Below are 16,167 nucleotides of genomic sequence, written 5' to 3'. Positions count from 1 at the left end.
AAACTTCCACAGAAGCAGGACACCTTTTGAGATACAACAGCACAAACAGTTCGCAATTTCTCTTTCTTAATAAACTACTAAAAACTCAGCGCAATGAAAGGCATCTTTCAGGTATTACAAAATTTCAGTGACACGTAATGGCAAACCGTGGATGTGCGGAAACATACAACTCAGATCGAGCCTGAATGAATGCTGAAAAGGAACGGTGAAAAAGGAAAGACAGATGCCTCTGCATCACCAGGAACAAATAATAAAATACTCAAATTAGTCGAGGAACTGGAGTGTTTGGTAAACACAGCGGCCGAGCCTTCGGTTACCATTCAAACTGGTCGCAGTCCAGTTAAACCCGCACCTCTGATTATACCGCTGAAACAACAACATAAAACCACACAGCAACTGGACAGTATCCAGATTAACACAATTCTTAACACATTAGAGAAATTTCAAAACACGAATACGGCCTCAAGGGACCCACTAGCTTTCTTATTTTTCAATTCAATCGACACTGAAACAGTATATCAGATGCAAAACATTATCACGCAGTGAGCTTTTTGTCGAAGTGTAAAATCTGTTTCTCACGACCAGCTTCAATTATTTCTGCTTTTCTCCCATCACCTCCATACCATCACCTGCTCATCCTGCACCTTCCTGATACTGGCTATGTTCTCAACATATTCAATGGAAAGAACTTACATTTGTTCCAAATATGATGTCACCGTGGCGCAAGTAGTCCATCACCACTCCTCCGCAGATCAACCATTTCACACACGTAACCACTGTTTAATAAGTTGTGCAGTAGTGGTCAATACGAAACAGATAACATGGGCGTCCAAACACGGGGAGAGCCGTTAACACAAACAGCACGAAATTCAATATACATGTACCTTAGTAACCTGAATAATTCCATCCGTTTGGTTCTGTAGCATATGTGATTGCAGGCTGATACATTCCGAAGCCACTTTCACATTCTTAGCAGCACAGACGAGACCATCCCCCTCCCACTAGACACAGTACACACTCGCCGACCACACGCACGTCTCCGTACACAGCCTCACTGCCCACGTGACAGAAAGAGGCAGAGCATGCGCAGTGAGCGATTTCTGACAACCAGACTGCACAACGGAGCCCAAATTAACAGACCAAAAGCATCCCTCTTCCAACAGTGTCGTGCGCTTAAATAGCCGAAAAGCGACGAAATAGGAAAACCGCGGCTTCTGAATACAAAGTCCGGCCGGTGTGGCCGAGGAGCTCTACGCGCTTCAATCTTGAACCACGCACCCGCTAAGGTCTCAGGTTCGAATCCAGCCTCGGGCACGGATGTGTGTGATGTCCATAGGTTAGTTAGGTTTAAGTTCAAAATGGTTCAAATGGCTCTGAGCACTATGGGACTCAACTGCTGAGGTCATTAGTCCCCTAGAACTTAGAGCTAGTTAAACCTAACTAACCTAAGGACATCACAAACATCCATGTCCGAGGCAGGATTCGAACCTGCGACCGTAGCGGTCTTGCGGTTCCAGACTGCAGCGCCTTTAACCGCACGGCTAGGTTTAAGTAGTTCAAATGTTAAGTCTCATAGTGCTCAAAGACATTTGAACCATTTTCGATACAAAGTCGATCGCAGAGATCTTAAATGAATATAGAGAAACGACACCTATCATCAGCCGATCATGGTGTGCTAAATACCTTGAGATGTACTGAACACCTCCTTAGTAGCCACGAGCAGGAGGGCAGTATTATCCGGTGCCTACCTGGAGTCCTGAAGCAGTTGGCCTCCTCGATATTTGTTTGAAATTATCTATAAATACTATTTAGTAATTACTGTACTTAAAGGTTGTTACTTCTGTTCGGTGTGAGCTGGCCAGGAATCCAGTTTCCTTTGGGGCTGTGTGTCTCAATCTGAAGGTTTCTGTATGCAACAAGATAGTATTTTGCAACGTAAATCTTGCACTTGAAATGATGATTTGATGTTATTATGTGATACTACTGTTAGTAATTTCTGTTTGTTGTAGAGCTCATGGCTCTTTCTGGGGCCAGTTACTGGATTTGGCCTGTAACTAAAGTTGTGTGCGACCGGCCTAAAGGTATGCATGTGTGGGTCATGTGTGTGTGCATACTTGTGTTTCCACACTCTCTCACTCCATGTTTAGGAGTTCTTCGGGTTATAGGGTACAGTTGAACTGACCGTATGCCACTTGGTGCGTATCCTAATTAGAGTGCCTATTACCCCCTAAGAGGCCCCAGTAAATTCATACCTTCATACTTTTTTAATCTTGTTTGGATTTCATGACCTTGTACATGGCTTCCTGTTATAGCTGGGAAGGTTAACTTCCAATGTTATCAGAGCGCCGCTCCCATACTGGAGCTTTAATAGTTGACTTTTTAATTTCCGGTTTACGTATTACTGTCTCTGTTAATTTGTATCAAACTGGTTTTGCTGTTTGTTGTTTGGTATGTGTTGACAGCCTTGTATCGACAGCGGCTGACGCGTTGCTGTTATGCTGGTCCGGGCCTGTGATGCGTTTTCCTTCTTCTTTGGGGACGTCATCGCACGAGGCCTAAGTGTTGGAAAGCCTCATGCGATTATGCGGACCTCCCGTTGCAGTCTCAGATTGAGTAGTTTGTTGTTATTCTTTTGGTATCAACATGTAATTGACTCAGTATTTCTGTTATTGCAAGGCCCTTGTCGGCTGTTATGAAACTCTTTGGTCAAAATTATCACTAAGCTTCCCACTTTCTTTAAAAAAAATTATGGTTCATTGTCATTTTAAATGTGTTCTAGGATCCTGGTGGTTTATTTAATTATTTAGCGTGATTTATGTGAAACAGGATTGTGGTAAGTCAGTGAAGTACTACTGTTGCTTTGGTTTTATTTCTGGGTAGCCTTCGGGCACATTAGCTGTATCTTGTCCACATGAGAGCAGACTAATCAGTGGAGTGCGTACATTTTAACGTCTTTGTTTAATGTTTGTTGAGCTTATATTCAACTCCTGTTGTGTTGTTATCCAACATTGTGATCTAGTTGCCAAAACAGAGTGCCGCCGCGGGTATATTTATTTAATTAATTATCTGCCGTAGTCGGACCACAACTGTGTTGCATAGTTGTCATATTTTGAGTACTATTTATAGTTTCAAGTGTAGTGCAAATGTCCTTATTGTGGATTTCATTAAAAAGCTTGGACTGTTTATACGTATTTCGCAGGAATCTTAGTAACAGTCAGCTGGCTCAAGATTCAATTGTTATTAAATAAAAATATTTGTTTTGGAATTATTAATGACGTATCAAGTTGGGCCAATCTATCACGTGTTTTCCTTAAATTAATACTGGTCCTTGTTCTTGGTCTCAGTATCCTACCCCATACCATTAAATTTTTTGCTATGTGTTCACTCAACACCCTCTGCAAAGGTGCGACGGTAGATTTATAAACTATCATAAGCGAATTAACGCCATTCACCGTAGGACTGCGTTTACCTGCAGAGTTGACCGTTGGTATCGAAAACTACATCTAAGAGATTACTCCATTATTCACACTAAAAGTGCCTGGCAGAGCGTTCAACGAACCACCTTCAAGCTATCTCTCTATCGTTCCATTGCCGAAAGGCGCACGGGAAAAACGAGCACTCAAATATTTCTGAGCGAGCCCTGATTTCTCTTATATTATCGTGATAATCATTTATCTTTATGAAGGTGGGTGCCAACAGAATGTTTTCGCAAACGGAGGAGAAAACTGGTGATTGAAATTTCATGAGAATATCCCGTCACAACGAAAAACGTCTTTGATTTAATGACTGTCACTCCAATTCAAGTATCATGTCTGTGGCAGTATCACCCCTATTTCGCGATAATATAAAACGAGCTCTTGTTCCTTGTACTTCTTCGGTGTCATCTGTTAGTCCCACCTGATGTGAATCCCACACTGCTCAGCAATACTCCAGAATTGGGCGGATAAGCGTGATGTAAGCAGTCTCTTTAGTAGACCTGTTACACCTTCTAAGTGTTCCGCCAATGAATCGCAGCCTTTGTTTTGTTCTACCCACAGCATTATCCATGTGATCGTTCCAAATTAGGTTATTTGTAATTGTAATACGAAGTATTTAATTGAATTTGCAGCCTCCAGATCTGTGTGACTTACCGCGTAAATGAAATTTTAAAGGATTTCTTTTAGAACTCATGTAATTAACTTCACACTATTCTTTATTCAGGGTCAATTGGCACTTTTCGCATCACACAGATATCTTATCGAAATCGTTTCGCAATTCCGTTTGGTCATCTTATAACTTTAAAAGACGGTAAATGACAGCATTATCTGCATACAGACTAACAGGGCTATTCAGATTGTCTCCTATATCGTTAATATAAATTAGAAACAATAGAGGGCGTATAACACTTCCTTCGGGAGCGCCAGATATTACTTCTGTTCTACTCGATGACCTTCCGTTCATTACTATGTACTAAGACCTATCTGACAGGAAATCATGAATCCTGTCACATAACTAGGGGGATATTCCATGGGCACGCAGTTTGATTAGAAGACCCTTTGTTAAGAACGGTGTCGAAAGGCTTCTGGAATCTAAAAATGTGGAATCAGTTTGACATCCCCTGCAGATAGAACTTACTACTTCGTGAGTATAAAGAGCTAGTTGTTTTTCGCCAGAACGATATTTTCTGAATCCGTGATGATACGTGTCAATACATCGTTTTCGTCGAGGTACTTTATAATGATCGAATATAGTATTTGTTCCAAAACCCTGCGGAAAATTGACGTTAGTAATATGGAAATGTAATTAAGTGGATTACTCCTACTTCCCTTTTTAGGTAGCGGGGTGACCTGATCAATTTCCAGTCTTAAGATATGGATCTTCCTGTGAGCGAGCTGTTGTACATAACTGCAAAATACGGAGATATTGCATAAGTATACTCTGAGACAATTCTAACTGGCATACAATCTGGAACGGAGGCCTTGGGTTTATTTAGTGATTTAAGTTGCTTTGCTACACCAATGATTTATACTTCTACTCCATGTTTCTCATCTTGGCAGTAGTCCTTGATTGGAATTCAGGAATGTTTAGTTCGTCTTCTTTGGTGAAGGAGTTTCGGAAAACCGTGTTTAATAGCTCTGCTTTAGTGGCATTGTCATTAGTGACTTCACCGTAGTTACCTCGCAGTGAAGGTATTGTATGCGTCTTGCCACTGGTGTGCTTTATGTATGACCAGAATCTCTTTGGGTTTTCTGCCAGATTTCGAGACTGAATTTCGGTGTGGAAATTATTAAAAGAATCTCGAAATGAAGTGTGCACTATATTTGGAACTGCTGCAAGACTTTGCCTGTCTTCAGGATTTTGCGTTCTTTTAACTTTGGCATGCCTTTTCCGCTGCTTCTGCAACAGCGATCAGACCCGCTTTGTGTACTGTGTGTGTTCAGTACCATCACGTATAAAATTATTTGGTATATATCTCTCAATTTCTGTCGATACTATCTCTCTGAAATCATTACACAACTTTTCTACTCTTACATGATCATATGTCTCTTAAAAAGGCGTTAAGTGCATATTTATCAGCATATTTACATGATCATATGTCTCTTAAAAAGGCGTTAAGAGCATGTTTATCAGATTTATTTAAATAGATATACTTTGCGTTTCTTTTTGATGGTTGTGGGTGTTACGGTATTCAGGCTAGCAGCAGCTGCCTTGAGGTCGGTAATCCTTCTCTTCGTCACGATACTCACTACTTGTCCAGGATTATTTGTTGTTAAAAGGTCAAGCATAATTTCGCAAGCATTTACGCTTCGAGTGGGCCATGAACTAATTGTTCAAAATTATTTTCTGAGAAAGCATTCAGTACAATTTCGGATGACGTTTTATGCCTGCCGCCGGCTTTAAACATATAATTTTTCCAGCATGTCTAGGGTAGATTGAAGTCCCCACAGACTATAGTTGTATGAGTGGGGTACCTATTTGAAATGAGACACAAGTTTTCTTTGAACTGTTCAACAACTATATCTTCTGATTCAGGAAGGGGGGGGGGCGGGGGGAGGGGGGGGTCGCTAAAACGACCCAATTATTAGTTTAGTCCGACTGTCAAGTATGACCTCTACCCGTAATATTTCGCAGGAATTATCTATTGCAATTTCACTACAAGACAAACAATTTCTGACAGCAATAAATACTCCACCACCAACTGTATTTAATCTGTCCTTTGTGAACACTATTAGATCGTTTGAAAAGAATTTGGCTGAACTTATTTCCGGCTTTTTCCAGCTTTCTGTACCTATAACTATTTGAGCTTCAGTGCTTTCTATTAGGGCCTGGAGCTCTGGTTCTTTCTCAATACAGCTACGACAATTTACAACTACAATACAGATTGTTTCTGAAATTACCTTACTGTGTTTTACCTGCCCCCTTTTAAACGGACACCCTTTCTGTGGTTTTCTGAGACCCTCTAACCTAAAAGACAGCCCAGTCCCTTCCACACAGCCCCCGCGACCCGTGTAGCCACTCCTGTCTGTAACTGACTCTGAGCTATTGAGCGGAACCCGGAAACCCACGACCCGATAGCCCTAATCAAGGAATCTGCAGACTACAAGGTTACAAAATCGCCTGAGCCTCTGATTCAGACCCTCCACTCGGCTCTGTACCAAAGACCACAGTCGGTTCTAATGAGGATGCTGCAAATGGTGAGCTCCACCTTCATCTCGCAGGCAAGACTGGCAGTCTTTATCATTTCCGCTAGGCGGCCGAAACCAGACAGAATCTCTTCCAATCGAAAGCGACACGCGTCATTGATACTGATATGAGTCATCACCGGCAGTTGGCTGCACCCTGTACTCTTCATAGTATCTGGAATTATCCTTTCCACATCTGGAATAACTCCCTTAGGTATGCACACAGGATTCCTTCTCCTCCTTGGGAGCCATATTCCTGAGGGGCCCCATTACCCGCCTAACGTTGGAGCTACGAAATACCAGGAAACCCAGCCTCTGTGAATTCCCAGACCTTGCAGGCCGAGAATCTTCCTCTGGAACAGGGTGGACGACTGTATCCGGCTTAGAGACATCGTCAGCCACAGATAATGCCGGAAATCTGTTGGTCAGACGAACTGGGGAGGCCTCACCATCGGCCCCTCGGAAAGTTTTTCGCTGCCTGTCTGACTGGAAATATCTCCCTCTCGACCATGAGTGAGGAGTCAACCTCAGTGCAGGCACTCAGTACGTGGGGCGCCCACTGCAGTGGACCCATCAGTGGACACTTGGGACGTCCTTGACGTCCCTCTCATCCCCGCGTCCGATCCCCAACAGTGATATCACTTGGCAGCAGCCTCAAGCTGCGTGACGGAAGCCAATGCACTCTGGAGCTGTGAGCGTAGGTTCGCCAACTCAGCTCGCATCTGTACGCAGCAATCACATTTCCCATCCATTACTGCAGTCGCTCCTGTTTGAAGCTCGTAAAAAAATGTAACAAACGAACAGTGTACTCGGCTTATTAGCAGCAGGAATTAGAAGTCCTCTCTCACTGACAGTCTAACCGACACCGATCTACACTATCCAAAACAAACAAAAGCCTGTACGATACGAGGTTCAATAGTAAGGTCGATAACAACGGTGGTACAATACACTACACGGCTATTAAAATATAAGTTTGTTCTATTAAGCACTAGAACACGCAAGAAATTACAAAACACGTTTCTTGTAGTGGCCATTTTCGCAGCAGCTGTATATACATTGCAGTTGTTTTCAAGAAAATACCTTTTCTGCATGCTGTACATCAAAATTGTTATTTTTGTTTATGCACCCAGAAGCGTTTCGCCTTTTTTACAAGGCATCTTCAGTGGGTGTCGTGAAATATTACATGACTTGTCCATTTTTACACATAAGTTATGGTTTCACATCTAGGTTATAGATTTAAAAACAGTTTCTTATATTTTTTTTTAAATAGAAATGCACTTACAGGTAACTTCTAATTCATTGCATCGAAGCAAACTGCTTTTTCTCATCTGGTCATCAGTGAAATGAAAGCAGTTCTGTTCAGTTATTAGTTCTAGCAACTTGTGTATTTCTTTGATGTGTTCATCTGGTAGCTGGCTGTTGTCCTTCAGGTTTTGTTCTATGATATTTATTGTTTCTGCTACTGGATTGTGAGAGTACATGTTTTCTATGTCAAAATAAAAAATAGTAATAAAAATAAAATAAATAATTTTATTTTATTAAAAAATCTCTCTCCCTCTCTAATACACACACACATACACACACACACACACACACACACACACAGATACATACCCACATTCACAAAACAGTTGAATGCAGAAAACTGAGAATGTTTGTAACACTTAGAAAAACAAATGAAACTCTGTATTAAAAAGATGGCAGTTGCAGTGATGTGTAACGTAAACAGTGAACTGAAAGCGAACTGTAAGATGTCCACCTGGTTGCCAGATGAGAAAAAGCAGTTTGCTTAGATGCAATGAATTTGAAGTTACCTGTAAGTATCTTTCCATTTCATAAAAAAAAAGTTGAGGAATTGTTTTTAAATCTATAACTTAGATGTGAAACCATAACCTATGTGTAAAAATGGACAAATCATGTAACATTTCAGGTCACCCACTGAAGATGCCTTGTAAAAAACACGAAACGCGTCTGGGTGCACAAATAAAAATAAAAATTTCGGTGTGCAGCATATGCAAAAAAGGCATTTTCTTTGAAACAACTGTAATTTAAATGACAAAAATATTCTAGTAACTACACAGGTGTCTGTAAATAAGTCGCTCCTGTAGGTAGCTCGTAAAAAATATATAACAAACGAACGGTGTACTCGGCTTATTAGCATCAGGAACACGAAGTGCTCTGTCTCTGACGTTCTGTCCCGTCCTCTATCATGTAGGGTCCCCATTATGCGGTAATTTACTAGTCGATTTTCGATCAACTACCTTGATAACGTTATTATTCTATATTTCGCAACTTGAGATGAGAATGTTGCCTGAAAGACTTTGTATTTACTTTGAGCATGCCAGAGCCACTGTCAATGCTGATCAATGGCAGACATCTCGTCAGTTAAAGTTTTGCTTATGGCAAATATAAGTGCCTGGAAAATGGGAATGCTACTGATATTATTAATACTGATAAATTCTCGTTTTTAAAATAGTTCATAATTTTATTTTATAACACTTTTATATAACTGCTAACACTTTTATTACTTATATTACACTGCAGACCGAGAGAAACTGATACACCTGCCTAATATCATGTAGGGTCCCCGCGAGCAAGCATAAGTTCCGTAACACGACGTGGTATGGACTCGATTAATGTCTGAAGTAGTGCTGGAGGGATCTGACATTATGAATCCAGCAGGACTGTCCATAAATCGCAGGTGTGCGTAGGGTGGAGATCTTTTCAGAACAGCACGTTGCAAGACATCCCAGATATGCTCAATAGTATACTTGTCTGCTGTGCTTGGTGGTCAGCGGAAATGTTTAAATTCAGAAGAGTATTCCGGGGAGCCACTCTGTAGCAATTCTGGACGTGAGGGGTATCGCACTGTCCTACTGGAATTGCCCTAGTCCGTCGGAATGCACAATGGACATGAATGGACGCATTTATTCCGACAAGAGTCGTATCTAGATGTATCAGGGGTCCCCGCTCTACAACCACACAAGCCACACGCGATTACAGAGCCTCCCCCAGCCTGCACACTCCCCCGCTGACATTCAGGGGCCATAGATTCATGAGGTTGTCTTCATACCCGTACACGTCCATCTGCTCGATAAAATTTGAAACTATACTCCTCCGACCGGACAAGATGTTTCCAGTCATGAACTGTCCAATGTTGATGCAGACGGGCCCAGGCGAGGCGTATAAAGCTTTGTGTCTTTCAGTCATCAAGGGTACGAGAGTAGGCCTTCGGCTCCGAAAGGCCATATCGATGATGTTTCGTTGAATATTTCACACGCTGACACTTGTTGATGGCCCAGCACTGAAATCTGCTGAAATTTAAGGAGGGGTTGCACTTCTGTTTCAATGAATGATTCTCTTTAGTCGTCGATGGTCCTGTTCTTGCAGGATCTTTTTCCGGGTTTTGCAATGTCTGAGATTTCACGTTTTACCGGATTCCTGATATTCATGGTACAATGGCCAAATGGTCGTACGGGAAAATCCTCACTTCATCGCTACCTCGGATATGCTGTATCCCATAGTTAGCGCACCGATTACAACACCACGTTGAAACTCATTTAAATCTTGATAACCTGCCATTGTAGCAGCAGTAACAGATCTAACATCTGCGCCAGACACTTGTTGCCTTCTACAGGCGTTGCCGACGGCAGTGCCGTTATCTGCTTGTTTACTTATCTCTGTATTTCAATACGCATGCCTATATCAGTTTCTTTCGAGCTTCAGTGTATAATTACAAATTATGTGCCTTCATCTGACCCGACGCGTGGTGCCCTTGCTCATATATGCTTCAGTACGGTATCGCGCGGCGTGAAGCGTCCACGACGTATGAGAGACACGTACTAACTTTATTATATTAATTTATTTAGTCCTAATATTAACTATGGTATATTTTTTATATTGTAATAAATGTGCATGTAGGACAATGTATGAATGCTCCCTCGCAATTGAAGATTTTAACTACTTTCAGCAAACCCACAAACTGAATAATTTACTTTCGTGTACCAATCGCACACATTTATGGACAGTAAAATATGGTTATGCAATTAGCAACTGCTTAGATGAGTGTGAAATGGTCTTCTCCTGCCATATTGTAAACGATAATTACGAAACTCTGTTTAACAATTCTGGTACCTAAAAAATCTGCACAAGCCACTTCCTAGCGTTTAAATTATATTCTTGGAATCGTAAAGCACATCAGTAACAGTCCATGAGGTCTCTGTCGGACGTGGATCGATAGTATCCGCAAAAAATGAATGTTTTGAGTAGTATTCCATCTTAAATACTTCACATGCTTACAGTGTTGGAGACGGCTCCTCATTTCATAGAACTAAAGAAGGGACACTTACTACCAGCGTCTCCAGCAGACACCGATTCGCAGTGTTGGTAACTGCAAGTTCCTTCCACTTTCGGACAATATAGGCGAGGTCCGCCTAACCAGTTTTGCAAACTGTGGCTGACGTAATCTCACTTCCGAAGTCTTTGCTTTCTTTTACCAATTGGCAGAGTGTCAACCTAGTAAACTTCCAGCTTCACATGTACTGTCTTCCCCGGAACCAATCTCACTAGCAGAAAGTTCATTCACGCAAACAAAAACACGCAGAAGTTTAAACAAAGTTAAATTATCGAATGTGGATACTGCAAGGAAAATGTTTTTTTAGTGCACACATAGATGAGAAAATTAAATGATACAGACACACACCTCTTCTCTCATTTAGAGCAGTGCCAAGTACACATTAGATGTTACTGAAAGCATGACTCGATTGCAAGTCAATTTTACTTTAATTGAAATAGTTGAAACGCAATGTAGAGTACCCTTTCAACGTGTTATTTACAACAAAAATAAAAGTTATTTTAAATAAAATTAGTTTGCTTCAAATGTAATTTCGAAAGTAAACAAAAAGTCTTTAAAGTAACTTAATTTTGGAATTACATGATTGTCATGACAGTTCCTGCATCTCACTATAAAATTTGAAATTTTCCGAATAAATTTATGTATACATCACTTATAAACTCACGTGGGAAGAGTTTTATTTAATTTATTTAAATATAATCTACACAAGTTGAAAATTTAGAATGTTTTAGTTGCATTACTTCAAGAGCTAACAAAATCGGTTGTTTTTTAAGTAGAAGGCTGTGGATTGGTGTGTTATAATGGTTAAATTACGTGTTTGTATTGGTAGCACTGTCAAGAACAGTAACGTATCTTTTCACAGCATAACCACGCGTTGTATGTCGAAGTGCTACCATTTTTCTGAGGAAAAGTGACGAATTAAATTGTTAATATCTCAAAAAGTAAAGTATGACTCCAAAACGAAGTGCTTTTAAGAAACGTGTGTTTCATGGTAACAAATTATCGAATAAAGGGAAACACTGTGTTCAACATGAGGCATGTGAAATTACAGACAATGAAGGACAGGCAAACTCGTCGGTATCTTGAGAAACACCCATTAGTGCTTCGAAGAGTAAAATGAAACATTGTGATACACAGTTTTCTGAAAACGAAAGTGATGTAAATGGTAGTTTAGGTTGTATTCTGACAGACTCACTCATCCCCGGAGGAGTGGTAGCCGAATGCGTGTGTTGTAAAATATGTGGACGGCCCGTTAGTTCACAGTGGGGTATCAAAAGGACAAGTCAGGAAACTTATCATTAATTGTGCTAGTTGTAAAGGTACTCACTCATTTTGGAATTCTGATATGTATAAAGATAATTTTTTGATGTAAATTTTAACTGGTTTTATGGATTGAGGGCTATTGGCAAAGGACACACTGCAGCAGAAACAATGTGTGCCGTGATGAATATGCCGCGCCCAGGTTGTAAAATAGACACGTGTGCAGGATTTATTGGGGCTGCTGTGAAACCTTTTGCATGTAAGTCAATTGGCAAAGGACACACTGCAGGAGAAACAACGTCTGCTGTGATGAACATGCAACGTTCATCTTGTAAAATAGAGAAGTATGCAGTTATTGGAGCTGCAGTGGAATCTGCTGCATGCGAGTCGATGAAGGGTCTGTAAACGAAGCTGTTGAAATAAATGATGGTATGACTGACATACCAATGGCTTTTGATGACACTTGTCAGAAGCGTGGCTACAGTTCTAAGAATTCTGTTGCTATTGTGACCAATGTGGATACTGGAAAGGTAATAGATTTCCAGATTTTAACCAAACATTGTTATAAGGGAAAGAAGAAGGGAATATCTGTGACACAAATTATGAAGGAACAAGTGGTGGTATGGAGGACTCTGCAGCTATTGAAATTTTTAGTCGATCTGTGCACGAAAGGGGAGTGTGTTACACTTAGTTCTTAGGTGATGGAAACTCAAAAGAAAATAACGGTGTAGTAGCTGCTCACCCATATGGTCAGAAGATTTTCACAAAACTGGAATTTGTTGGTCATGTCCAGAAGAAGACGAGCACCAGGTTGATGAAGTTGAAACAAAGTTTGAGGGACGAGAAACTTTCTAATGGTAAAACCATAAGAGGCAGGCTGACAGACAAAAGATTGATGAACTACAGCAGTATCATGCGATGGCCATTAGAAATAATACCGAGAATATCTTGAAAATGAAGCAGGCAGTAGTCCGCAGCTCGTGGTCGTGCGGTAGCGTTCTCGCTTCCCAAGCCCGGGTTTCCGGGTTCGATTCCGACGGGGTCAGGGATTTTCTCTGCCTCGTGATGACTGGGTGTTGTGTGCTGTCCTTAGGTTAGTTAGGTTTAAGAAGTTCTAAGTTCTAGGAGACTGATGACCATAGATGTTAAGTCCCATAGTGCTCAGAGCCATTTGAACCAAGCAGGCACTATGGGCTACATTCTTCCACAGACTGTCAACTGATGAAAAACCAGTACACCACCTTTGCCCTCCTGGACCTGATTCGTGGTGCAATGCCCAGTACTCAAACAGTTCATACAGCCATAAACATTCTATCCCAGCAGCAGTCATGGATATCATAAAACCTATTTACAGAGACCTGGCAAATTTTGAATTACTGAAGAAGTGTCTGCATGATCACACTCAAAATCCCTATTAGTCGTTAAATAATCTGATATGGACTAGCTTACAAACAAATATTTTTGTTGTAATGAAGAAACTAAAGTGGTGGGTCAGTGATGATGTTATTTCTTTTAATGATGGCAACATTGGTAGGGTGAAAGTGCTACAGCATTTAGGAATTATCCCTGGCGCAAACTGCATCAGAGAACTGGACAGAGAGATGGACAAGGTTCACACCAATAAACCCGAGTATGCAGCACTGTTGGTCGCTAAGGACTCCAGAAAGAAGACGAAACTGGGAAAAGATCAAGAGGATGATGTACAGTTTGGTGCAGGATGCTTCTGAGTGACTAAAGATAAAAAATTAAACATATATTAAGTCAGTTACAGTCTTTTGAAACTTTAGAAGCCGTTCCTGAAAATTAACATTTTCTGTTGAATTTTTCCCTAAATTTCAGAAATCACTTCGAGTAGAGTACTCAATCGTCAGCGAGTAGTAACATACATATTCTGAGTCTACTGAACTAAAAGAAGAACATAATGTTATGTATAATTCAAATTATTCAGGGTACCTCACAAAAAAGTACACAAAATATCAACTGTGTACTTACAAAAATTGTACTTCAGAAATCAGTGGCTTAAATGCAGTTATTGTAGTTCCGTAGACGCACATCATACATTTTAATGTTCTGTAAAAGTTTCATACAATGGCTACAGTGGTTCCTGAAATACACGGAAGCCAAGTCATTAAATTTAACATTGTCGGAATAGGGTGTTCAAACTCCCCTTCTTTCAACGTTCTATTTGCCACAAAAATGAAAGTTATTTTAAATAAAATCAATATACTTCAAGAACAAAAAAGTCTTTGAAGTAACTTAATTTTGCAATCAGGTAATTGCAATAACAGTTCCTGCATCAAGTATGTTCAATTTTTATTTTTGACACATTAGCTGAGACTCTTGTTTCACACAAATATATGCAGTTTCAGATGGTAAAAATATCAACAAAAGCTTTTGAAAGAATTGAGGATACTCATTTTTTAAACGGCACCACGTTTCCAATAATGTATTAATTTAAATTTTTCGTCCGGCGAGGAGTCAGACGTAGGTTCAGTAAAAGTTTCGTGCTCTTCTACGGGAAAATGCGAGAGTACCGTATTGACAATAAATGGGTTATTAATCGGTAAATTATTTTGATACTTAATCTGATGTTCATTTGGAAAACGCTGATAATTGCTTCATTCAAATCTTTCAGGAGCTGAATAGTTTCTTCCGTAAAGTTTTCCTCGTTTCAACCCATTCGTCTTCTAAGAAGCCTTCTTTTGGGGTGCAGCACCTCAGCTCCATTGAGCACATGGAATTTTTTAACGTTCTTACTATTTCTCGGTAGCAGGAAATTTTTCGTCTGCAGTGAATGCATTTACTTGTATGCTTTGACAAGCCGAGTTGTGTTCACTGCTATCCGCAAAAAATGTCGTTGAATTAGACAATTGGAATCAGACAATTTCTTTCAAATAATCACAATTACAATTCCAAATTGTGTTCCAGAAATAAAGCACATAATTCATCCCTTAGCTAGAAATTATAGGCTAGTACCTTTAACCGACATAATTATCTTACCTCAGTAAGTAGAAGAAGAGTTGTATGTTCACCTCCCATGACCTCACATAGTATTTCATATAAGCTATTGCCTAGAGGCCACGATTTTATGGCAATTATTTTGATGAGCTGTTGAAGAGCGTTCTTGTGACTATGGGATAAATTTTTACAGTAGGTACCTCTGTATGTCTCATGAAATGCGTATCAGTATTTGAATGTTTTTTTTTTCAAAAGCTGGTGAGCCCTATTTATTATTCACACATGACCTATGCTTCGTCGGTACGGATGGTAATAGGCAATGCAGGTGTTCTATGACATTTCATTCTCTTTAGGTTAAGAATTTGGGAGAACACATATTTTAGGAGAACACATATTTCGTACGTGTTGGTAGAGATTTGCATGAAAGATCTTCCGTTAAAGCGTTTTCGTAATTATATTTCCTTATAATAATTGGTTTTCTGACCCAAGCTACGTCGTTATATTCACTCTTTTGTTATGGAAATTTGCGTGATATGTGACGAAAAGTAAATCCTTTAAGATAGGTTAATAAATATCTGATACACTTAGATACCGTGTTATTCGAAAGTGAGATCGTAGCTATATCTTTTGATAATTTTTCACCTGTCGTGTATTATACCGCCTCCTTAGCGGAATGTGTAATAAGATTATGAACGTGTAGGAGTCAGCATATTGAGCTGTCTGACATCTGAGAAAAACCCTCAGTTAAATTTTAATAGACCTTTCTTGTTGTTTGAAGCATATTTATTTTTCGTTTTAGCTATCGTCATGCTTTCAAGAGATTAATTCAACTGTTGTTGTTGTTGTTGTTGTTGTGGTCTTCAGTCCTGAGACTGGTTTGATGCAGCTCTCCATGCTACTATATCCTGTGCAAGCTGTTTCATCTCCCAGTAC

The sequence above is a fragment of the Schistocerca cancellata genome, chromosome 7 (assembly GCF_023864275.1).
Source record: "Schistocerca cancellata isolate TAMUIC-IGC-003103 chromosome 7, iqSchCanc2.1, whole genome shotgun sequence".
Taxonomy (NCBI): Eukaryota; Metazoa; Arthropoda; class Insecta; order Orthoptera; family Acrididae; genus Schistocerca; species Schistocerca cancellata.
Note: the sequence above shows the minus strand (reverse complement) of the source record.